At 39.3% G+C, this 25,502-nt stretch overlaps 1 protein-coding gene across 13 annotated transcripts in view; it reads left to right on the top strand.

The window, feature by feature from the left end:
* C4H4orf50 (chromosome 4 C4orf50 homolog) overlaps positions 1-25,113 on the top strand; it is an 85,883-nt gene extending 60,770 nt beyond the window's left edge. For 12 of the 13 annotated variants that reach the window (XR_013182161.1, XR_013182164.1, XR_013182163.1 and 9 more), the window contains one exon: positions 20,853-25,113. The gene's annotated coding sequence lies outside the window, so the exon portion shown is untranslated. Of the gene's footprint in view, positions 1-9,784; positions 9,841-20,852 lie in introns of all 13 variants that reach the window. The other variant, XR_013182162.1, reaches the window with a different exon arrangement.
* The last annotated feature ends 389 nt before the right edge of the window (positions 25,114-25,502 follow it).

Here is a 25,502-nt window from a genome sequence, read left to right as displayed (position 1 = left end):
CTGTTAAAGTCAATAGTGAAATGCATTTCAGTTAGGCAGGATCAAAGCCTGACGGAATACACAATTTCCTTCTTACTTGTGAGGCTCTTCATAAAACATTCAATTTTCACCCTTTGTGCATAAGTAGAGGCTCCTGAGAGAGATCTTTGTTCCAGTATCAGGAGCACACTACACTGTCTCTGGTTGCAAAACTCCTTTAATCTGGAGGTGACAAACAGAAGAGATTAATGGCTTCAATTTGGGCACACAGAGCCACATGGATTCTTTAACAAAGGCAGAACATGATTGTCTGGGTTTTAAGAAAGAAAATATTGTCTTGGTTCATGAGTATAAAATACACATTATTATATAGCTTCAGATATTTTTAACATCTCCATAGAGATGAGAATGCTCTGTACACTACAGTGCCATATCAGCAAAACTGCTTAAGTGTACGTTTAGGGAAATTTCATGAACTTTACTAGCAGAAGACAGTTCACTAAAGCTGTAGATAAACTGAGGGGTTGAGCAGGTGTTTAAACATTGGAGTAGTTGTTATATCATTGTTTTTACAAGAAGACAGTCAAGACACAGCCTGAGTGATTTCTCCAACAGTTTCCAAGAAGTCTGGGGGTAAGAAAGAAGCTGAACCAAATTTTCTTGCTCTTTATACCCCAGATTAGACTCAAGAGTGACCTACAAAATCACCCTAAAATGCAGATGATGTCAACTTTGCTATTTGTTGGTGCAAATCCTGGTAGAATGGGAAAAAAAAATTGTCTTTGTACCACGAGGGGCTTTTACTAAGAATCTTTTTAGATGGATGTTTTGGATAAGGTATTTTAGTCTAGTTTTATCAGTGAAAGTGGGGGAAACTTTTAATATAAAAATATATTTTAAAAGTTTCATTTAAATACATTTAAAAGTTTCATCCCTTTGATATATCTATGTATATTTTTTCCTTGTCTTTGTGTTGTTTTTAGAGACTATTTGACCCTTTTCTGAAAAGGATCAGAAATACAGGCTAGGATTTTAAGGGAGGTTGCAGAAATGATGTTGATAGATTTTAATTGCTAGCCAGTGTGCTGTCCTCTTTGATAAAACCTTTTCTTAAGTCAATTAAAATAAAAGGCTTAGAACACAGGAGGGTGCAAAGAGGTGAGAAGCAATGATGTATGGTCATATTAGCTGGAGAGGTGTAATATTCATTTGCAAAGACACAAGGGAATGCAATGATGATGGGACAAAAAACCTCCTCTCCTCTGTTATGCTGGGAGCATAGGAAGATTTTTCTATGGAGTTTGATGTGAGTGTTGCAAGAAAATGCAGTTAAGACTTTCTTAAGATTAACTTGTGATGTGTGAGACTGAAATCAAGAAACATTAAGTACCATTCAGGCCTCTGGGAAGGTGTGACACACTCAGCACTTTTATAAAACCAGGCCATTTAATTATAGCTAGGAGGTTAGGGAAGGTGAGTTTTAAAAATCTTAGCCAAAAGCCTTAAAATATCAAAGGGAAGTAAATGTAAAAGTTTAGAAGTGTGAAGCTGACATATGGTGCAATGATTCTTGGGTTGGTGTCAATTATGCAGGTTGATTGGAATTAAATAGAACTCTAACAACACTGGAAAAGCAGGTGGATGGACACAATGTAATCAGTTTCTTCCCTCTGCAGCCTCAGCTGTCTTTGAAATAAGTATTTTTGTTGGAAAATGGCTGTGGACTGACAAAATGTTTTACTGGATTTGTGAGGGCCTATCTTTCCTATTCTGTCTACAGACTGCAATTGAAACAATGAGAAAGAAAAGGCCAAATGCAGGAGATTCAAAACTCTTTGTTAGCTAAATAACCAACAGTAAGAAATCAAAGCTAAATAACCAACAAAGCAACAAAAAAAACCCAAATGCAACTGACCATATGATGATAGAGCTTTCCAGCCCAAGAATCCCTTTAGCTTTATGCTCTGTGAGACTCCAAGGCCAAAACAGGTTCTGCATTTTGTGTCAAGGCTGCAGTGATGGAATATTGTTACAGTGGATTTAGTTCATCCCCATCAGTTCTTCCACTGATACTGGTGGAGGTTTTTTATAGTGCTTGGCTTTGGGGCACTATACTTTGAAGCTCAGTTCCCCTCCTTCCTGAAAATAGAATAGTAATCCTGCTGCCTTTGGGAGAAGAAGTTGGCTCAGAGAAGAATTATATTAGCATGAAATATTAAAAAAATATAAAAATAAAGAAGAAACTTGCTTGAGAGAGAACAATGAAGACTCATTTGCTGTCTCATGGAGACATTTTGTGACTCTGTGGAAGATCACCATATGACTTATATGCTGCTGAAGGCTCCCTTGAGGGCCCACTGTTTTGTCTCTTTTGCTTGAATGACTACTTAGAATGAGAATTCTTTGCCTGTCCTGCACCTGAAGCAATTAAAACTGGATAGAACACTCATGTTTTCCTGATCTGTGATCGTGTGTACCCTCTCAGGCAGTTTGTGCAGCATTAATGGAGGAAACATTAACATTAAGAGTAAAACTATATTTTCTTGCTGAAATTCTTACAGGAGCTAAGCCTGTATTTTAATGAGAAACCAGAAAAAGAAAATAAAATTATTTCCTCAGTTGCCCAGTACCTCCCTCCATGCCTAACCTTCACGTCACCATCCTGGTTGTGGTGGGAGCAGCTTTCATCCAGCCTTGGATTCAGGAGCAATGTCTTGTCTACAGAAGAGCTGTCAAGGAGGCATCTAAATGTGTGTTGATCTCTTATGAACTTGTGGCAGACTGCTGGCAAGCAAATTCCTAGTTGAATGAAAGTCATTGACTCTTAAAAAGTACCTATTAAGTACAGGAAAAAAAAAAGCAAATTGAAGATGTCTCTCTGTTTAATGTTGCATTAGCTGGATAACTTGTTCTGAATGTTCTTCTTTTTGAAATATTGTGGAGATCTAAATAATCTGCAAATCTGGTCAAGAACTCTAGTTTCTCCAAGATGCTAATAGATTGGCCAACCATAGTATAAAATATACATTAGTCTTAGGATCTCATGCAGAAGATTAATTGTGTGCTAAACTGAAAGCAGAAAATAAACAGCAAGTTTAAATAGTGTTGTCATAATATGTTGCATGGCATACTCTACTATTTAGAGATAAGTGTTTTTGGAAAAGGAGAGGAAATGGGATAAATGCAACATCATTAATAGAGTGCATATGAATTTCATAGACTATTAATCTTTAATCTTTAGACTTCCTATTTAAGCCTACAAATACATTAATCCAGGCATCAGCTCTTCTCTGCTATCTTGATCATGCAGGTCACAGATGTTGCTATAGTAACCTTGCATTACCAATGCAAAGACAGTTAAGGATCTGGCTATCTAGATAAATAAAATAATTGAAGGGTGCTTGCAACAGCATTCTGCTTAATGTAATGCTAAGATCCATTGAATGAGCACTTGGTCCTGCATGGATCAGGGCCTTGCCTTGAGGAGTATGAGAAAAGCTGGCTCTTGAAGGCAATTTCCTGTGAAACAGGTCAGTAATTAGAGAGATGCTTTTCCCTGGGAAGGCCCAGGATGTGTGTCACAGCTGATGTTCAGTTGTTCCAGTTGTCAGTCACATTGTCAGAAGACAGACTGCCATGGATCCTGGGTGTGGAACCTACTCTCTGGATGCAGATGTGGTTTAGATGTTTTGAAAACCAAGAAAAGGTGTTTTCTGTCAGGCTAAGGTAAGCCCATGTTGTTGAATGCAGTTGTTGAAGATACAGCCCAGTGCTAGTGGGGACCAGACACTTTTTCTTACAGGAGAAACAATCTGATTACAGAGTGGTTTGTTACAGGCATTATTAAATGCTAGTGCTGGTCTGTCATGGGGACCTTTCTTGATGACAAAGGAATGAGAATTTTCAAGTGAGAAGCAACAAAATTCTGAATCAGATTTGCCTGTGAGTTGAATATTTCTCCTAGTTACTCTGTGGACTTGACCCCCAAAGAAGCTTTGCAGTGTTTTGGTATGTAGAGCACCCATGTGAACTCTATAGGCAGGAAAATCCTAACTTGTATATTTTTCTTGTAGAGTGAGGAAGCTTCCTGTGAGAGTTGTTTGCTTTTACCTTGCCTCTGAGTTTTCAGAAAGCACTTCCTTCTTGTAGGAAATTCTTGTAGAAATTTTGAGACTTTTTTTTGTTGTTTTAGTTAAGTATGGCCATTGGGTTCAAAAGTAATGCAAAAATGCAGATAAATAGAGGCAATAGTGAGTGTAGACATCATGGAATAATGATGATTACCCCATTTTCATTGGAAACCAAGCCTAAAAATACTCCTGTAGCCACAGCTCATCTGTGCTACCAATGGAATTTGCTGGCTAAGCCTGTAAAATACTACTTGAGCCTAAACCAGTGAAATAAGGGAAGAGTTAAAATTCTAGTCTTCTGTGAGCCTTTGTTCAGCCTTCAGTCCTACAAAGGAAACCTCTCATTGCTTTAGAAGGGTCCCAACTCTTTTCCTTTTTGTATGGCCCTGAAAAGGCAGATCAGTTTTGCTGCTTGCTTTATTGAGACTGTCAGCCCGCTCCTGCCGAGAGGCTGCTGCTGGCCGGGCAGCTTTCTGCAGGGGAACAAGGGAAAGAAAGATTCTGCATCAGAAATTCCACTTGTGTTGCTCTCCTTGCCTCCTTCCCAGCACAAAGGTGCTTTTGTTTGTGCTCAAGAACCAACTACAAAAGTTTGGCCGTGAAATGAGCTCTCCTCTGGAGAAAGGGGAAGGGGTGGAACATGTGGCATGCAGCCTGAGACACAAACTTGTGCCCACTCCCTCCTCCAGTCATGGGCTAGAGATGGCTGTTGTATTAGCTGGTTGTTGTGTTACTTCACACAGCTGCAGGGCAGCTCATGAGACAGCAGTTGCTGGTTTGAATCCTTGAAGAAGTAATTTAATAACTTGGAATATTTTATTCTTATTCTGCAATATAATTAGATAGGAGAAAACTTGACCAAAAAAAAGTGCTTCCTCCTTGTTGGTGGGACACAGGAAATATTTGAGTATTTTTAAATTGCTCACATTGGTATTTTTTTCAGTTCAGAGTATTTGGTGCTGTCAAAAGTGTGAGAGAAGAAAAGCACTTCCCTTGCAGCTGACACTCACTTAGACTTCTCAAGGTGGGCATTACTTTAGTAGACTGAATAATGTTAGACTCCTGGAAATAAAAATTCTCCCAATACACTGGGAGTGTTCTCACAAGTGTACACCCCAGTGTACACTCTTACAGTGTATAGTGTATCAATCTCTGCTGATAAAATAAGTTCTGCCCCTGAAAAGATCTTATCCATGTTGCTTGTTTCTTGTGTAACCAAGGATTTGCAGGATTAGGGAAGTATCCACATTGTTTTTCTTCCTGTCAGAGACTAGGGAGTTTTTTGTGTATTAGTCTTACATAAATGTAGCCTTGCACCCAGCACTGCTGGGCATATTTCAGGATTAAGGCTCCAGCAATAAGAGCCTAGATATGGCCCTGACATCCAAGGCAGTTGGGCACTAAATCAGATGGGTAACTGAATGTCTGACTCTGTGCTTAAATCCCTTGGGCAATGATAGAGAAAGCTGGAAGGAATTTGTTTATTTCCTCTTACTTCTGCAAAAGTGGGTGGTTTTACATATTTTGAAGTGAAGACAGAATGTGTAATCCTCCATAAGAAATGTTGGTGAAGTGAGGGTTCCTAAAAGTTGCCCAGTGTCATTCTTTATGTGCTTGGTGCCCTTTCTCAGTCTCAGGTCTATGGAATTTGCAGGATAATCAGCCACATAGTCCCAATGCTTGGTATGTTCAAGCAAAGGTGTGGGATACAGAATGTCTTCATAATTAGCTGGGACAATTTACTTCTGGATTTTTGGCTAAAAAGGCTCAGAGAGCTGACCTTTGAGCCTGGTGTCCAATACTGCAAGTTAAATACAGGCTTGGGGATGACTGGAGAGAAAGCACAGTCATTCTGTTCCTCACTGCAGCCTGTGCACAGATGTGAGAAACAGAAGGAGCTGTGGTCTGGGGAGCTGCTTTCCCTCAGAGGAACATACCAGTTGGACTAGTTCATCCCAGGGCTGCTGCTGAATCTTCAAAAGACATCACATAAAAATCTATTTATAATGGCGTGAGGAAGGGTGGGAAGAAATAAAGTGTGAACAAACCATTTATTTAAAAATTAGTTCATGCTTTCAGCGAAGTTCTGGTTTTTCCTGTGAGCTTGCCAGCATCCCTTAATTCATATCACTTAGAATAAAATGACTTCTGGGTGTAAGGAAGGTTTGAATTGTCTTTTCTGTATCGCTAAATAATGATTGCTTGGGGAGATAGGAAATTTAAATTGAAAATGAATGAGGTATAGCTGGTAATATGTTAGATGCATTATCTCCAACATGAGACCTTCAGTCAAAAGAGAAGTTCATCTGTAATGGTTAAAGAGCACTGCAGCAGGTACTTGTATTTTAACTTTTCCTCTTTTTTGAGTTGAATTTTCTCCTCATAACTACTGCAACACTCTTCTGAGGAAGCATGTGCCATGACTTCTTAGATTGCCTAAATTACATTCTTTTGTTGTAGTTTATGAGACAGTGGATGCAGGGGATCTGTACTTTGCTGAATGACTGATCTTCACTTGTTTTCTGGAAATGTGAAATTTTTCTCTTTGATTTCTTTTTCTGAAAAATCTCACTTTCTACAATTTGTATCTGAACAATACAGACCATGAAAATATTAAGCGTCCTATTTATGTTCCTGGATTGGAATTGATTTTTTCTTCTAGATAAGTCATTACAACTCCCCTTAAATTACACTGAGTCAGGCAGCAGTGTAGAAGGGGTACTAACCAGTCCCATGAAGTATCCCTTGTGCTTTGCTGAATGGCAGAGGATATGTTTCTTAAACCTAAGCCTCATTTTTAACATTTAGAAAACAGGGCTGGTATTACTGGTGGTAACAGTGAATAATGTAGTGAATTCTGGGGCAAGATTTACTGGACAAATCTGCTAGATGGAGAGGAGTATGGCCTGCCTCAAATTCCCCTCCAAATACTCCCAATGAGAGCAGCAAACTGAAAGCAGATGGAGACTTCTCTGTCTGGCTGAGGAAAAGTGGGACTGGTTGTGGTGGGTGTCCTTGCAAACCTCCTGGTTTGTCTTCCCACGGAGCAAGAGGGAATCTTTGAAGCCTTGTGTCTCCTGGGGCTGCAGCAGCTTGGCACCTCTGAATTGAGTGGCATTAACCATCCACCAATGAACTGCATAAGCAACAGTGGGATTTGCTATTTAATTGAACTCTGCTTTTCTAGCTGTTAATTATACTCCTCGTATGGTTTTTCATGTTTAGCTGTATCATTACGCTTAACAGAATGTTTGTTGTTACCTGCTGTGATCTTGAATAATTCACAGTATTAACATGCAATTAGGGACCATCATAAGTTCTCCCTAGAGAAAACCAAAAGTTGCTTTCCTAGTTTTGTGTGTTTGAAGATGAGTGGAAGCCAGGTTCTGGTTTCTGTGGTCCTTTATCAGAAAGAAAATTTTGAATCAGCCAATAAAATTAAAGTATGCATCTCAAGAGTATGGTATACACAGTATATTTGAAATATTTTTATGAAATTACTTGCCAAGCTGGAAATAACCCAAGTAAATCAGCCCTGGACCTCTGTAAACAGCAGTGGGTTGTACTTACAGTTAATTGTTTCCACAGATGTAGTCAATGACAACATTGTGTTTATCCTATGGCGGTGTTACTGCAGCTCTCAATTTCATTTCGTTTCCTTTCCTTAATGGATGGGTTTACAGAATCTAAAAATAAAATCTTATTTTCCCATCATGACAGGGATTTTCTTGCATGGGTTTTTTGAGTTGCCCTAGAAACAAGAAAACACTGAAGTTAGGTCAGAAAAATAAGTGTCATGCCAGCCATTGTTGTTTTGGTTTCTTTGGTTCCATCATAATATTGGATAAATTATGTGGCTGAGGAGTCCAGCTGACAGTTGATGCTGGCAGGGGGCTTCTGAACAAAGATAGGTGTGGCATATTTCTTTTGATGAGAAGAAGGTCAGTGGGAATATTAGATGCTGAAAAGTGTCCCTGAGGCTGGCACGTATTCTGGAGTCACTGCTCTCTGCCAATGTCTCTGCTTCACTGCTGTCCCAGGTTTGCATTGATTTCACATAGTCTGTATCAGCCAAGACCTTTCACAGTGCAAGGATAAAATCTTTCTGGCTATCTCCACAGGTAGCTATGAGATATTTTCTCATTTTTCCAAATGATGAAAACCCTGGTCCTCTGAAAGCGAAGCAGACCTGTTTAATGTATATTCAAAGGCCATTGCCAAAGGTTAACTGTCTTCTAAGTACCCAGATTGTTCCCTCCACTCACTACAAGTTCACAATCTGCTTAATATATGCACAGTCAGGGAGAAGCTGTAAATATAATGCTAAAAGCAGACGCTTGGAACTATTGCTCTGCTTCTCTGCAGCTTATGCAACTGTTTGCAGTAGCTTGTTGCCAACACAACTGTTGTGTTCTAGTACTTTGGGCTTCATCTTGTAAGTCTCCTGAATATGCTGTTCCCATTACAACACTTTGAACAGATCCATGTGAGGAGGTTTTGCAAGACCAAGTCATTAACTGAAAGCCACAAATACATCACCACCTGCTTAATTCATCAGTCAAGAACTGAGCTAGCTCATGAAGTTGTGCCAGCTGGAGTCCTGGCTAAAAAACCCCAAAACCCTGGTAACCAAACATTTTGACCATCAGAAGCCTAGACCTCAAACCTAGATAGGTCATTACACCTTCTTCCCTTGTAAATGACTGACGATCATTCTTTCAGAGGTTTTCCAATGAGTCTTCTTGACCTTTCAAGTGTACCTCTATATCCACTGATAGCTGTTCTCATCTGTCTCTTCCATCTGCAACCACAGCCATCTCCTTGCAGACAGACCCAGAAAATCTCTGACAATAAATAACATTCTTGCTCCACAAGCATTTAAGTCGATGAGGTGATCCAGGAAATTGCTGCTCTCATAAATTCCAGTGTCTGTGCTCAAGGCATAGTGTAATCTCTGATACTTGTCTGCCACTGTGGATCTCCAAGAACCCCTTATAAAATTATAGCCTAATGCTTTAACAAAGTGTAGGTGGGAAGGATGCATTTTATGTAAATTTAGCCAGGAAGTCTTTGAAACTAATTGCTTAAAGTGAGTGGGGAAAGCTGATGGAGTGTGATAGACACACAGAAATTTTTTTCTGCTTTTAGAATAGACAGTGTTGATTAAATGGGCTTAGTATAGCACTGCATACATTAACTAAGCATCCAATTGCTCATGCATGAGCTTGCTCTGTGCATGAACTAAACAGGCCATGCTCTGGATGTTAATACAGATGTGGATTTAGGGAGTTTTGGTGTTACACTTCTGCAGAGAAAACCATTGGTTTTGGTAAACTTGGTACTGAATTATTGTCCTGGCCTAGTGCCAATATTTTATTTGTAAAAATGCAATTAGACAAAAAACAAAACAAAAAATCCAAACAAACAAAAAAAACAAGTATGAAGTCATATCTGCAGAATAGACTATTTCTTCTGAAAAGTTTCAGACTTTGGAGTAATGGGAGGGAAATCCTCCTTCACATATGCTCCTCAGCATCAGTACCCCTGAGAGGTGTCAAAGGCTTGTCTGTCAGTCAGCCTGCTGGTTTATGTGCCAAGTCCTGTTTGGTCTTTCTGGCTTGTGCTTGCTAGATGTGCTGACTTGTCTGTAAGAACAGCCCCTGATCTTTCTTTAGGGCCATTCTGGACACATCCACCATTCTGCAGGCGTGGGCTGCGCTCCTTGTTCCTGGTAGGTCACCTTGCATTGTAGCCATATTTGCATCTTTATAGAAAGTCAGTGATTCATTTTCACACTAGCTGGAAGCTACAGTTAAAAGTTAGAGTTATGTGCTTGATCTAGACCTGGGATATGCATAGATGTCTATGTGTATTTGATAGCTGAATAAAGCACATCACTGTGCCTGCTGCAGCAGGCCAAAATTGCTGTTCTCAGGTATATATGAGTGTGTCATGGATCTGTGCATGCTTCCTCTCAGCATGAGAGCTGGACACTTGCTGTTGACTTGTGTTCTGTTCCCTGCAACATACCTTGACCTGGTTTTAGTGGAGAGAAGATCTGAGAGTGGATAGACTATTCCATCCTGTGCCCTGTGGATATACATGTATGAATCCCTGACCACTTCCATGAGCATTTCACTGGGGTGACTGGTGGATGTGTGACAAAATGGAAAAGGTCAAAGGAAAATGCAGAACAAGAAGCAGCTGAAAGAATATGTGCTGGAGTGAGCTCACAAGATAACAATTAAGTTTAAAAGATTATACTAAAATACAATTAATATAAATTAAATCAAAATACCTTATTTCCAGAAACAAAACGAACTTGAATGGATGAGCACTAGTGAATTAAAAAAAATTTTTAAAAGCCTCATGAAAATGATCCAGTGTGTCTGTTTGGAAGCACCCTGTGGAGAGCATGTAATGATTAGAGGTCTTTGGAAAAGTTGATCTTTGGAAGACTGTGGTTTCTGTGGGTCTCCCTTAACAGAAAAAAAAAAAAAAAGATTGATCTGAGCCTTTGATGAGCAGTGCACAAGGTTAGGTAGCAGTCACAGCATATTCTGCCTTGCTTATGTGGGACAGAGAGCCAGATGCATCATTGTTACATAAGCCTGCTGACCTGCATATAGAGCTTTGTGGTAATAGGAGTTTCAGAAAAATAAACCCTATTCAATTTAGCTTACACAAAGATAGAAAATCCAGATATGTTTACAATGGGAAATTCCACAAAACATGTTATTTCCTAAGGGGCTTAGTTTTTAAATTTAAACTGGGAGGGCTCACATACTTGGGACAAAGAGGATAGGAGAGGAGGCATTTAATATGATGCAAGATCAGTCTGCTGAGTAATGCTACAGTCTGGATATGTGGGGAATGGGACCACAAGTTGTGTTGTACACCAGCCATAACAGCCTATTATTCAAGTGGTGCAGCATGAAAAAAGTTCATGCCAATTTGCAGAGAATTTTGATGGATTTGTTTAATTTGACTGTATTCTGATTTGAAATGAAAATTAGTATTTTTTCCATTCTTAGTGAATAAAATAGAATATTTTCTGTTGGAAGGAACCTACGACAATCACCTAGTCTGAAGGTAATGATATCTAGAACTAAGAGACATCAGGCTCTGGGGTCCCCAGCTTGAAAAATCTGTCTGGATCCTCTGGCTGCCTAGGGTGCCAAGGATTTACACATTTCCAGGGCTTCCAGGCTCTTTCTTCTTTTCTCTCTGCCTGGTGAGCTAACAGAGAGCTGGCAGCCTTGGAGTTGATGGGCAGAGATACTCTGCTCTGAGTTTCTTGGCATCCTGCCTAATGAGATCTGTAGAGGAGCCAGCAGCTTAGGAGCTCTGCAATCTCTGAGATAATCCTGGAGCAGTAACTTCTTTCTAACTCCCACTCTCTGTCAACTTGTCAGGAATACACTTGAAGAGGACCTGGCAGGAAATTGAGTGTGATTTCTGCAGTGTCATCAAAGTCAAATGTGCCATTAAAAATGTTTCTGACCACTTTTAGTAACCCCACGCAGAAATCCTAACATGTCACCTGATCCTGGAGGTCCTGCACCCCTTTGTTGCTGATATTGTGGGTACAAACCTCAGTGAGGCCGAATAGAGGACAAAGAAATATTTACACTATTCCAGTATCTTTGAAGTTGGGATGTGGGTCACCTGCAGCTCTTCACACAGCACCAGCCTGCCTGCAGTCAGATGGCCTACAAACCCCAGCTGTCCTGAAGGTATTGCAAGATGTGATTATTCCAGGAAGGCTCTTGACTGGCATAGTGGCTAGAATGATAGTGCTGGCAAAGTAGATTAAATACATGTTGGTATCCTGGTTTTTTTTCCTTCTTCCCATTATTGCTTTAGGATTGACCCTGAGCTGTGTGTCTGAGTAGAGATACTGGTCCAAACAGTGTGCACAGGAGAATTTTCTGGGCACACATGGGCCCCAAGCATGTACTCAAAATTCAGTAGGTATTGCCAATGTGAGTTATAGCATCCTAAAGGTTGCTGTAATTTATATTTATAATCTACAGCTACAGAGTGATGTTTTAGCAGTTGGGGAGCCCTGGAAGGTGAGCATCCTCTTGCTTTTCCTAGACATAGAGCTGGAGGATGATGGGCCCTGTGGCTCATTGTCATGACTGTGGCCCCTGCAGGGTGAATTAGGACTAATGATGCAATGCAAAATTGCCCAAATGACAGAGAGAATCTGGGCCATTGTGTTCATCTTGTCTGATTTCCAAATTTTTCAGTGCTCAGGGGGACAGCATTATAACAAAGTTCGAATTCCTGCTATGTAGGTCATATGCTGCATGCTGAATCCTCCATCACAGGGATAAAGCTGGACCAGGGAAACCTGATTTACATCTGTAAATATCAATTGGAGTAGCAGATGTTTTTCTTTTACTGAATAATTTCCAAGGAGTTTAATTAGTGATAAAACCATCTAGGCTTTTACTGTTGGTGGTACATTAAAATACGTTGCAGTAACTGCAACTTAACTGCAATGTGTTGCAGTTATTAAACTCTGCAGTGTTTAGATTTCTGTGGCTGAGCAAGATTCACTGTTGGTCTGGAGGCTTTGGAAGTGACAAGTGGTGTGTCTGGCTGTGCCATGGAGTGCTCAAAAGTACCATCATCCTCCTGATCCAGGAACCATGGCTGTGCATCCTCTGTCTGTCTGACACACAAATCTGCAGTGGGTTCATCTGGGAACAGAAAGCCTATGATTGCTCACAGACTTGTAATGGTACTGTTTGAATTATTATTTTTAAAAATTAAAATCTGACCTACTCTAGCAGTTATTCTGGCATTTGTTGGGACTTTATAAAGATCAGGCAAGGAAAACAAAGCAAAACAGTAATGTTCAAATATTTGAGTCTTTCTAAGGTTTTGCTATGGGGTGCAGAGCATCTAGAAATCCTCTTCTTCAGATGCTGCTTAATCTGCTCTGGATGCATATGCATCATTATTCCCTGCATGGTTGGAGGGGCTGTGAGATGAAAAATGCCTTGTTGAAATGTGAATTCACTTGCCTGTTTTTCTTAGGCTGATAGCAGCAAGGCAGACCTGCTGATCAGTTACTCCTATGACTGTGCATTTTAGGGGAAGAAATTTCTTTGTTACTGCTGCAGCTCTGTTGTAGCAATTTAAAAAATGTGTCTAAGGAGGAGGCAATAACTCTGAAAGTGTCTTTGATGACTAAACACTATACTTTATATATGCAGTGTTGCTGCTGATTTTTCCAGTCTCCTGTGAGTCATAAAATCTTGTCTCATATTGAGTGAGCTATTCTTAATGACCTTGACTTAAAAAAAAAAAAGAAGCCTGTGACTTCCCCTAAGTCAAATAATTTAAATTAATGGTTTTCTGTAGGATATTTGAAGTGCTTTTCAGATAATTAAAATTCCTGAAGGACAATGGGCAGGTCTGCATTTGCAGGCATCACTGGTGTCCCCAGGACAAAGCCCCTCTGGCCCAAAGGGTGCTGTGCCTTAGATGAATACATTCTCAGTCTTGTGTGCAGCTGTTACCATGCAGATGTGAGCAGAACTGCCTGGGAGGCTCATCTAGGGAGGAGGCAGAATATTCCAGAGACTGAAGGGCTCAAACAGCCTCCACTTCCAAGGGCCTTATTTTCTCCTGCTCAAAATTTGTGCTCTTCAATCCCAGCAGGTTTTTCATTTAATCATGGCTGTACTTACAAGGTTCATGGCTGCTACCTATTGCAAATGTATCTGTTCCAGTGGTGTTCTACAGCTGCTCTGTGAGCATGACACTGCACATTGCCAGCAGATAGGAGAGGAGGCAGTTAATATGATGCAAGATCAGTCTGCTGACTGATGCTACAGTCTGTATATTTGGGGAATGGGACCACAAGATGTGTTGTACACATCTTACCATGATGATTTCTATGTTAAGGGTGCCTCCCTGAGAAACTGAGAGGGGAAGGATGTGAAATTAATCATGTTGAACACAGTTTTATTGCATTTTTTTGCAGGGGAGGGAGGCTGTGGGACTCTTGTGGGTCAATTTGTCTGTTACATTTTCAGCACTGGAAGGAACACCATGTTGTAACTGGGTGCATTCCAGTACTAAACACACATTGAATTATAGTAGATGTGAAGTATTTGTTGTGGGTTGTTCTTGCTGTCTGGTATTGCAGGTAATTTCTTGATAATACTAACTTCCTTAACCTCAGCAAAACGTGCACATGATGGAGGTTTTCTTCATTTTTGACTCAACAAGATGATCATTCTGGAATTTACTTTTTCATTGTACTGGGTTACATTATTGTTGTGAGATACTTCTCAAAAGCAGTGTGCATGATACACATAGGGTACCACTCTGCCATCATATTTGGACATGTCACACTGTTACTGTCTCTGTAGTATGATGTTAACTCATTTACATTAGCTTTTAAATCTGTTATGATTGTCTTAATGGGAGAAATGTAAATAACATTAAGTTCATGTGCATAATTTACCACAAAAAAAGCACCTGCATTTAATAAATGCTGTTATGTTTTCAAGGCTAATAAAGGCTTGGAGCTGCCTAAATGAGGCAGTGCCATTATAGGAAAATCAAATCAGCAAAGTAAATGGAGTCCTGTGTAAATTCCCTTGAATACAAAGGTGTTTTAATTGTTTCTTATTTTATATTGGAATAAGGCCATTCTTTGATAAGGACTAGCACTGGGTGAAGACTATCTTTAAAAAAAAATTCCAGCTGGTTTTTCCTTTTTTATGTATGTGTTCCAACAATCTGTGATCAGTCTTCAAGGTTTCCTAGGGTCTCATTTTAAATTGCTGAACTGCCTCATATCAGCACGTTTCACCCTAAGCCTCTTGGCAAGCTAGCTATCCTTGGCTGCATGTTGGGGATTTTGGGTTAGCAATTGATCTCAGAAGTGTGTATGTGTGTTACTGCTGCCTGCCTGCAAAGTTGTGGAATATTTGATGAGCTGGAGGTTAGACATCAGGGATCTTCTGTAAGCATTTGCACCTATGAGCTGCAAAGGATTGCAGGGATATTGTTCCAGAATACATTTTTTGAAAGCAAATACATTATATAGATAGATAGATAGATAGATAGATAGATAGATAGATAGATAGATAGATAGATAGATAGATAGGCCATTAACAAAAGAAATTAACTCCCAGAATGACGTTCAGCACAACAGTGAGTTCAACTGTCCATGCACATTTCTAAGATTCACATTTGCAGGTCTTCTTCACTATGGTTACCCAACCTTAGTTGAGGCTCCTAAGTTGTTCTTCTCCAAGCAGTGTGAAAATGAGTCTGTGTGTGTGACATTTTTATTATGAGCTCTGTAGCATTAAATAGCAGCACTGCTTGTATTGTTGGATATTGCCCATGTTCTACTGTTAATGAAAATAAGGTATTTTCCATAGAGTTGAGTAAGACAAGGCTCATTTATCATTCATGAATGCATTTTTCCAGAATTACACCATTAGTTTCATATGAAAGAAACTGACATAAAGACAGAAAAATTATGTTGAATGAGATCAATATATGTAACCTTTTCTAATATTTTATACCTTTATTAAGCACAAGAATGTAGAAATACATAATATCATTTTCTAACAGAAGAGAACCTAATTTATTTGGGGTTTTCAGTATTCATGGTTGGTTAGTTGGTTGCTGGGTTTTTTCCCCTTGGATGCAATTCTTTTCCTCTGAGATATAGGCAAGCTCTGTTGGCCATTGGTTATGCCTGGGATCGATATGTCTTCATTGAGATTTTAATGAGATTCACACCTCTTGAGCTGCAAAGTGAATCCATCAAGTAGAATTGAATTTTAGAAGCAGCAATTTGTGAATGAGAAGACTACACTGAATACTATTTGATCTTCTTTTTTTTTCTACCAAGCACAGAAATCAAATGTTTTTGTAAAGACCATGCTCTTAGTTATATAGCATTTCTTTACCAAACAGCTGAGGCATCCCATGTTTATTATAGCAAAATGCAGCTTTGCAACCTTTCCTTTCTTGTAATCACTTTCTTTTTTTCAAGTTTTCCTATTTGCAAGTAATCAATTTTTTTCTAAATGAAGATGTTTATATTTTAAAACGAGGTACTATAAAACACATATTAAACAATTTATGGTAGATAATTTTCTATTAAAGTGTGCGCTTGCCACAGACACATTGATTTTCTGTAATTAATAGAAGTTATAAAATGACTGGATTCTAATGATGATATAAGTTAGACCAAATAAAATATCTGAATTACATTATAATATATTAAAGAATAGCACAAGTCCTCTTGCCTGACATTTTCTCTCATTTTGCTACTGTGGCTCCTACACAGTGATAGAAACCAGTGGTGCTTCAGCGGTTCTAAAGAAAGGATAATTTGTGACCCTTGATAAGAGCAGAGGCACAGCAGAGTACTTTTTTTATATTTACAGCAGAAACTCTTTTTAGGTGTTGCATAGGATCCTCTTCAAATATTTTTTCACAAATAGCAAAAATATGCATTTCTTTGTTGGATATAAAGAAATTTTATTAATTCCTTTAATTTTGCAGGTTTTTTTACTTTAAATACCTCTAATGCTACAAACCAATGGAAATGTGGTGTTTCTGGCCCTGCACATCAGGGCTGAGGTACTGAGTAGCCACTGCTGAGTTGAGATGCTTAATGCTGGGCTACACAGTGGGGAAATGTCCCCAGTATGTATTGAATGATATTTTGAAGTCACACTTGGGCAGTAGCAAGTGCATGATGGTCCAGCACTCAAACCCACTTCAGATATCAGGCATTATTTAGACATGTTTTTACTGTGGTATCACCATGTCTCATGTCTTCTTTCAGATGACCAAAATAAAATAACATCCCCCTTTTACTATCTCTGTCTTCTAAATGGAAGGAACTATTTAACTTCAAATCCTTTGTGTGCATTCATTACAGGTGGGCTCAATGATCTGAAAAGTCTTTTCCAATCTAAATGAGCACAGGCACTCTCTGAGATTTTAGGATTGTGTGTACAGTCCTGCAGCTTTTAGTGTTCTTCCTTCCAGATGTTGTTTGTCTTTAAAGTCTCTATATTGGCTCATTCCTTTCTGACTTTGGTGCACACTCTGAAAGTTTTAGCAAAGCTTTTACTGCTGTACCTTCTTAAAGGGAGGAGGATGACATCCATCCACCTTGTGCTCTGCAGGGGATGGAGACCATGGACCCTGGCAGGGGCACAGAGCTCTGCTCTCCAGGCAGCTGATTGGAGTGGAGGAGTCCAGCAGGACAGCTGTCTTTAGGAGGTGGTCAGCACTAGGTTTTTTCCACCATTATGAGCTCTATAAGATTCCTTAAAAATGATATTTTAGATACTTGAGGGAGCAGACTGCTTGTCCTGTGAGAAGAGGCAAAGGGGTCTAGGCTGGTTCACCTGGGGAAGAGCCAGTTTTGGGGGCACCTCATAACAGCCTTCCTGAAACTGAGGAAGCAACTGAGAACCACAGGACCATGGAGCAGAGAGAGCCAGGCCCTTCACAGTGATGCATGGTGAGAGGGTGAGACACAGTGGGCATGAGATGAAACAAGTTCAGACTGGATATAGGAAAAGCATTTCCCTCATGAGGAACCCCCAGCAGTGGGACAGGCTGCCCAGGAAGGCTGTGCACTCCACCCCAGGAGTTATTCAAGCTTTGATTAGGTAACCCCTGGGTAAACTGCTCTGACTTTGGAACTGACTCTGCTCTGAGTAGGTTGGTCTAAATCACCTTCTGAGGTTTTTCCTGTGGTCTTACAATTTCCTGACACTTAGCACAGGATGAACGAGTACAGGTGTGATGGACTGGGAGCAACTAGAACAAAGAAATGCTGGTGCCTCCCAGAGGTGGTAAAAGGTTGGAGAACATCAAGTGAGTGCATGAATATGGATCACTGATCTTTGTTATGCTGGAAATTATTTGGTCCTGGCTTAGAGAGTAGTGCACAGTCATCACTTTTATGTTTCAAGGTTTCATTTGAGGTTCCAATGTCACAGTTTTGTTTAATGACCTTCTACTTTAGCAGTTTTTTGTGTTGGTGACTAAAATTGATTTTGCTTGTGATGTGAAGGAGCACAAGCCCAGCCTCTGCATCGTTGCTCAAGCGTGTGCTTTAGTCCTACCAAAGAATGGGAGGCCAGCAAATTTCTGAGCATCAGAAATACCCATGCTGAAACTCTTAGGTACAGTATTGATAAAGACTCAACTGGATTTTAATCTCTGTGATGCATGGCTGGAAACTGAACCTTTGTGCTTGAGCACTGGAAATGCTTGGTTGATGCTTTTCTTTGGCAAAGTAACATCATTAAGACCTTTCTTATTTCCTCAGGCATTTCACAAGAGAGAATTTCTCCCTGACCAGAGTAATTACAAAACAATTCAGTAGAGATTTTTGTTCCACACTTCTCAGTTAGATAAGTAGTATGAAATAAAGAATAAGAGAAGGGTGGAGGATAAATTTGTCAGAGAAATAAAACTGCAAGGAGCACAAGGTTTCATAAAGACTTCTGGTGGACAATGAAAGAAGGGGGTGAATAATTCACATAAGGAGCAAGGATAGACAAACAGGATGAAAAGAATGAAAGAGAAAGTGAAGAGTCTGAGAAAAGAGACAGAATAATTGGCAGCTAATGTTTCAAGAAAAATATAATAAAAAATGAAGGAAATATTATGCAAATAATGATTTTACATTTGTAAATTTTCTTAGTCTAGCAGTGCATGTTTGACAAATATTCTTTAACCCTCATTTTGGAAAATTAGAGAACTTAGTTTAAATTTAAATTGATGAAAAACAAAAGTTATGATTACTAAAGTGCAAAAAAATGTAGATTCATGGAATTAATGGAGTTTGAATCAGATTTCCATTATTCTGGCCACACCAGTTTTGATAGTTTTTGATAGTTTTTTCAAGCATAGCTTTCCATGACAACTACTCCTGATACTTTAGAGACATTCTTCCTTTTGAACAAGTCAATAAACTGACAACTGGTAACAGTGGGCAGCTCCTCTGCAACCAGTTGAGGAACTAAAATTGCAACCTCTCTGTCTTCTAAAATAAAGGTAAATTATTGGAGAATCGAGAGACTCACCCTCCTGATCCTCCCCAGAGCCTATGCACAGCAGTAGGATCACACAAAAGAGACTTCATGTATGACTGGAAGAGACAGGGATGTGTTTCAGACTATCCCAAATTACAAGGCCAGCTCTGCTAGTACTAAGTCATACTTCTCTTTGTAATGTTAATTAGAAATGAAAAATTACCTGATGTCCTGAAAAATCCTTGGAAGGTGTGGATGGCAAAGGCTGAAAGTGTGTTCTGTTGAGTGTTGTTTTGATTGCACTTAGGCTACAAAGACATAAATCAAAAAGAAGGTGATCTGTGGAGACTCTAGTAGTGTTCCCTTTCTTTGCATGGAGATAAGAATGAACTGCAATGGATTTTCTTTGTTTGCAGTGCAGCCTGGACTTTCCTAAATGATTCAAAGAGAAGGAGTTCCAAAACCAATTTTGTTAGGATGCACCTACGGCAGAAGCAGAATTAATGTATAATGTCTTAGGAAGGCTCCAGAAAGCTTCTGGTGTTGTTTTGAATGAAAAGCAAGGCGGACCATTTCCCATTTTCTGATCCAGGATGGAGAGCTGAACTAGGGAGTATGCAAGGTCTCTAAATGCTTCTCATCACCTGGAATCCTTGATGTCCTCCTGCCCAGCTGACACTTTCCTGGATCAGTGACTGACTCTTGCATATCTCACTGGTTTTATGTCCTGCAATAATCAATCTAGATGCTTCTCCAAAAATAATATCTTCCCCTTTATTACTTTGCCTTGCTCCTCAGGATTTTTCTTAATTTCTGTTCTTCATGCTTGGAAAAATCTTTCCACCCTGAAGTATAAGCCATGAAGGCTCTTTTCTTTCCTGATTTTTAATTTTTCTCTTTTGAGGGGCATGTTGGTGACTGGGATGTATTTTATTATTGACAGTTAATTACCAGCCATTTATTATAAAAATAATTGCAATATAATATTTTTAACAAAATTGCTATTTTAACAAAATATGCTATTATCATCTCCTGTACTCCTGATGTACTAAGATATGTGTTTCTCCAGTAGATATCAAGTTTTAGCCAGAGTTAAGTATACAAGCAGTGCATCACTGGTGATGTTTTACAGTAATAATGACAGCCTCACTGGAAATTGTAAAGCCTGATAAAATGTTTTGTAGGCTTTGAAATTTAATATCTGAGGAAGGATGCAAATGTTGAGTATTTCTCTGAGAAGAGTCATAGAAACAGGACTTGGAAAGTTGGATTTGTGATGGCTGTCATCCCATGAGTTGAACTTTATCCATGAGACTTCTGTAGATTCCTGCCAAGTGGGTTATGGTTGGGAAGATTGCAGGGAATGTTTATTTTCATTTTGATGAATGGAATTTTCTCTTGTGTACAAGAAGGACTAGCAAAAAGGAAAAGCATGGAATGTGCTTTTCACCTAAATCAGTAAATCATAGGAGAATGTCTCAACATGTTTTGGACAGTTCAGTTTCTACAATGTGCTGCCATTATGCTGTGTTTGTATGGAAGCACCTGGGCAAACTGCTTCCCCAAAGCTGTATTTTGACCTTGGATGAATAACACACAATTCCCTAAATTGTGAAAATACAGATACTTACCTTATGCTTTTCTCCTTTTTTTCCTCCCTTTTTTTTTTCTCCTCCTTCCTCTTGTCCAGGGAAGAATGTATCAGTCACACAGAAGAAGCAGTAGAGCTCTGAAGGATGGATGAAGTGTGGTTTGCCCTGAAGGTGACTGCAGCTGCTCCGTCATGGGAAAAAGTGAGAAGTTGCCCTAAGTTGCCATCTGCACCATTTTAGCCACCTGCTGTAGTGGAAGCTGGCCACGCACACCAGCCCAATGTGTGGTTTGAATTTGAGTTTTGTTTTGTTTTCTTGGCATCTCAGTATTTGCATTTTAAAGCAATTACCAAGCACAATCTCCATCTTCATGGGTCGGCTAATGTGGATATGCAGTATCTTCAGCCTTGTGTGGTTTTGAGCATTCCTGAAAGAGCCTTTGATCTGAGTTGGGATGTTTAGTATATCTGAGAATGTGGTACTTGAGGGTACAAACTGTTTAGCACATGAGACGGAATGGCATTTTTACAAGGGTAAGTTGGAATTGGGAATGATCTTCGGGTGTGCTGAGAGGCACTTGGAACATCAAAGTGCTCTGTCCTGATACTCTGAGTATTTCAACCACATGAATAGACCACACTGAATTTAACTTTCAGATAAAGCACTTGCAGGCACACATGCTTCTCCTGAAAGAGGCCCTTTTGTGCACTCTGGTTGGCAGCAGCCCATATGACACAAACACATTTTGCAACCATGCTGCCCAGTACAGATTACACACCACAACCCCCACTATTCACCTCTGGGAGCCCTTTGGGAAGGCAGGCAGATGTGAGTGCAGGCACCAGAGCTGTACCTAAGCAGTCCTGGGGGTGCCTCCATCCATTCTGTGACTAGAGGCACAGAGCACTGTTGAGTCAGTGGCAATACTTGTGCTGACCTGAATGGCAACAGCTGCTCTCAAACTCTTACATTGGGATGCACTTTCGGTTTTGACAACTGTTTTATGTCTTGTATTTCTCTTTTTTAACATTGAGCTAGCTGCTAGGATGTGCTGTCTTTACAATGTATAGTTGCCCAGTAATTACAGATATCCCTTGAAAGGAAGCAGAAGAAGAATAAACCGTGGAATCCCAAATCAGATTAATGTAATGTGCATTTCTAGATTACAATTAGTAACAGGATGACATGTTGTTATGGTAACATGTGAAGCTTAACTACAAGTTCCTAAAATAAAACAATGACATATGTGTAGGTTTCTATCCATTTGCATACTATCCACATGAAAACATACAGAATTTCTACAACACTCAGGCAATTAAACTCTACTTCTTTCTTCTGAATTAAGTGTTGAACTAAAATATCAGGCCTCTTTCCTAGTATTTATGCAAAATCTCCCACTATCAATTACAAATGTTTATGATGAAGTCATCCATTTTGTAACATCTTAAGCTTTCTGCCTTTTGGTTTCATTTTGGAACAATTAAGGAATGTAGAGCACTCTTCACTCTTTGTGGTTTGTACCACATTGATCTTGAAATTCTACCGCCTCCTCATACAAAAATTGTCCAACCAATACTGGAAAAGTCTGCTTATTAATTGCATTGATAGACCAGTGGTTGTGTTTCATGTGGCTGAGGATTGGGAAGTAAACCCCAACTTTACCTCAAATCACTGGAAGAAAGCAGTAAACTTTTCATGTGAGATTGCTAGCTAAGAGAGAGAGCCAAGTTATTATTTTCTAGTTGCCTTACAGTGAAAAGTATTGTCTACTTGTTAGTGAGTCTGAGTTTCTTTCACTAAGCAGAAGTTAACTTGTTTAATGTACTATCTATGGTAGAGTTACCAGGACATGCTTTACATGTATTGTCATTTCATGGTAAACCTTCAGAGAATGAAAAATTGGTCACTTTGTTCTGATTGCCTTCTATGCACAACATTGTTTTGGCCAAATTCTTTAGTCAAAATTAAGATGCTGCTAAGTTCTGTGAGTAAATGCAATCTCCTTCTGTCACCCTAATTAGACAAGATGGGCAATGTTACATGGAAAATATGGTTTCTTTGGCAGTTCACTTATTTATGTATACTTTACTGTATAGACCATTGGAGGGAATTGAAAATACAGATTACAGGTTGCTCCTTAAGCGACCTTTAAATCCCAAATTCTGTTCTTCACACCACTATGGTTGGCAAATGCTGCAAGTACAATGATTGACTCTGGCGTGATAATCACGTTATATTCAGAATAATGCAGTTGCTGGGAAATGTGTCACATACACAGCAGAGTTCCCAGGATAAGCCGCCTGCTAAAGCATGGCTGATGTTTGTCCTTGTGGCCTTTTGAAAAGTGGAAACTCTGATTTTTGTATTTCATAAATCTACCTGTATTTCTCACTTGCAGATGAAGGTTTTTAATATTTGAATTTACTGTGGTTATGCGGTGGAGGGAGGGACATGTGCACGCTGGGTTTTGCCACTAATCCTTTGGAAATCCTTTAGTGCCTTAAGGAGGCAGAGGGGTAACAGGCCCTAGGATGACAGAAACTTGTTCAACCTCTTTCCTGCTTTAGAAGAATTCCTTTAAAATATATTGTGCCTTTGGCTCTAAATATATTTGCATTAGAAATCAGTAGTCATGGGATTATGGACAGGAATTTTTGCCCCTGTAGAAATGTTAGGAAAGAGAGTATAGAATTTCTTGTATAGGATACCATCTAAAAATATAGCTAGCTTAAATTCTACAGCTAGGATCCATACTAGGAAAGTTGCAAGTTGCAGTTAGAGGCAGGAAAAAATAAATTAAAAAAAAAAGGAGAAAGTTTAAATATACTGGATTAAATGATTGTATCACTGAAGTGACTGGCAAATTTCCACGGGGTTTCTTGGGACCAAGATTTCATGCTTGCTTCTACTTGGCTTAAGAAATTCTCTGATGTGGTAGATATGTGGGTATCATGTTCTCTTTAATGTTGTAGGAGAGGAAAAGAGAGATTAGTAGTTTTGGACACCTGCCTTGATTTGGAGTTGCTGGGATCTGTGGTATAAATCTCTGTTCACTATTGTTTCTCTGTGTAACATGGACTCTTGCTTTGGGAATATGAATATGCAAATGTAAATTCCAATGTGAGAGGTTCCTGTGCAGTGTGCCAACCGATGCCAAACAACTACATTTCTCTACTCTCTGAACTGTGGTCTTTTTCAAAAAGAGGGAAAATGTAACTAACAGATAAAAGCCACTCCAGTGCCAAAAAAGCCTGCATGAGGCAATTCATATATCACTCACTGATGGTCCTAAGCAGCTCTTAGGAAAAGCTGAATAAGCTTTTAGCTGAGTGAATTTTATCTTCTAGGAATTAAGAACAATTTGTTGGTACAGAGCTAAATTAAAAAAAAAAAAGAAAAAAAAAGAAGGCCTGAAAATCAGACTGGTGGTGGTCTTCTGTTTTGCTCCCTGTGATGACAAGCAAGTTTTAAAGAATTTGTAAATAGTTAAAAGAAAATCATTACGTGGCTCACAGTATGTAAGACAAGGCCCAGCATGAAACGGATTTTTATAGCTTATTTATAACTTTACACTTCTGTCTTTTGTTTGGAACTTGAAAAAGGAAACCATGTAAATTAAATAAGGAGTGAAGACTTACTGCACATATTTATTGCCTGAAACAAAATATTTCCCCACCTTCTGAGGTATTTATGACTAATCTGGGATGAATCATGTACGGAGATCTTGTCTTTTGAGCTCTAGTGCTGTACAACTGTTCAACACTTTTGCACAGCCAACAAAGGAGTGGTAACCAGAAGTCATGAAAAGCAGTTGTTAGGGCCACAAATTTGGATTTGAAGAGGTACCAAAGAATGCACAAAAAAGCTGGGATTTATGTTGTGATACTGATTAAGCAGGTGTAGCAGTTAGACTGGGGAGGGAGGGGTGTTTGTAAATAAATGCAAAAAGTTTAAACTCTGACCCACGACCACCCTGTCACTGGTGCCACATTAGTTCTGGCTATGTGAAAGCTTCAATAGTATAAAAGAGGCCACTCATATTTTAACTAGGTTTCATTAAAACCTTCTGGATAACTCTTCAGCAAAGATTTCCACTCTAAGACATTTGCCATTGATATAAACTGTACATATGTATTAATATTCAGTGTAACTAGGAGGATACAGAATTGTAATGAAGTCACAAAGTCTACTTGATGATCACAGATTTGTAACTCTCACAAATTATGTAAGATATGCTGACATTTTATCTTGTTAACAAGATGTATTTTTCTATGTTAGCTAAATGTATAATTTGTATAATTTTGTATATTAAATGTATGCATATTTTAAATTAAAAACATTATAATTTTATTATTTTAACTTTAAAATGGTGACAGAGCTTCTGAAATACAGTTTTATATACAACTGTATCCATGGATAGCAACCCAGGAAGTCTTAGATTTGAGGAAGGGGCCACCTGATCTTTTAACAGGGTAAGGAAATTGTTTACACCCGAGCTCTTGCTCCTTTGGGTGGAGGAGCTGCCATTCAGCTTCTGCTGAGTTAGTGGAATTAATATGAGTTGGCAGAATACTATGGGCTGTGTCACTGCTCATGGGTAACCTGAGCCATCCCCAGCTTGTAGCTGTGTTTTGGATTCACAGTTCCTGTATGTCAGGAGACAGTTCAAATCACCAGTCCAAGGGATGGGGTTGTGTGAGGGGAGGAGGGCACTGCTGGCACAGACACAGCTGTGCCACAGAGCACAC

Source organism: Agelaius phoeniceus, chromosome 4 (genome assembly GCF_051311805.1).
Source record: "Agelaius phoeniceus isolate bAgePho1 chromosome 4, bAgePho1.hap1, whole genome shotgun sequence".
Classification (NCBI taxonomy): domain Eukaryota; kingdom Metazoa; phylum Chordata; class Aves; order Passeriformes; family Icteridae; genus Agelaius; species Agelaius phoeniceus.
This window is presented reverse-complemented; position numbering and strand designations above follow the sequence as displayed.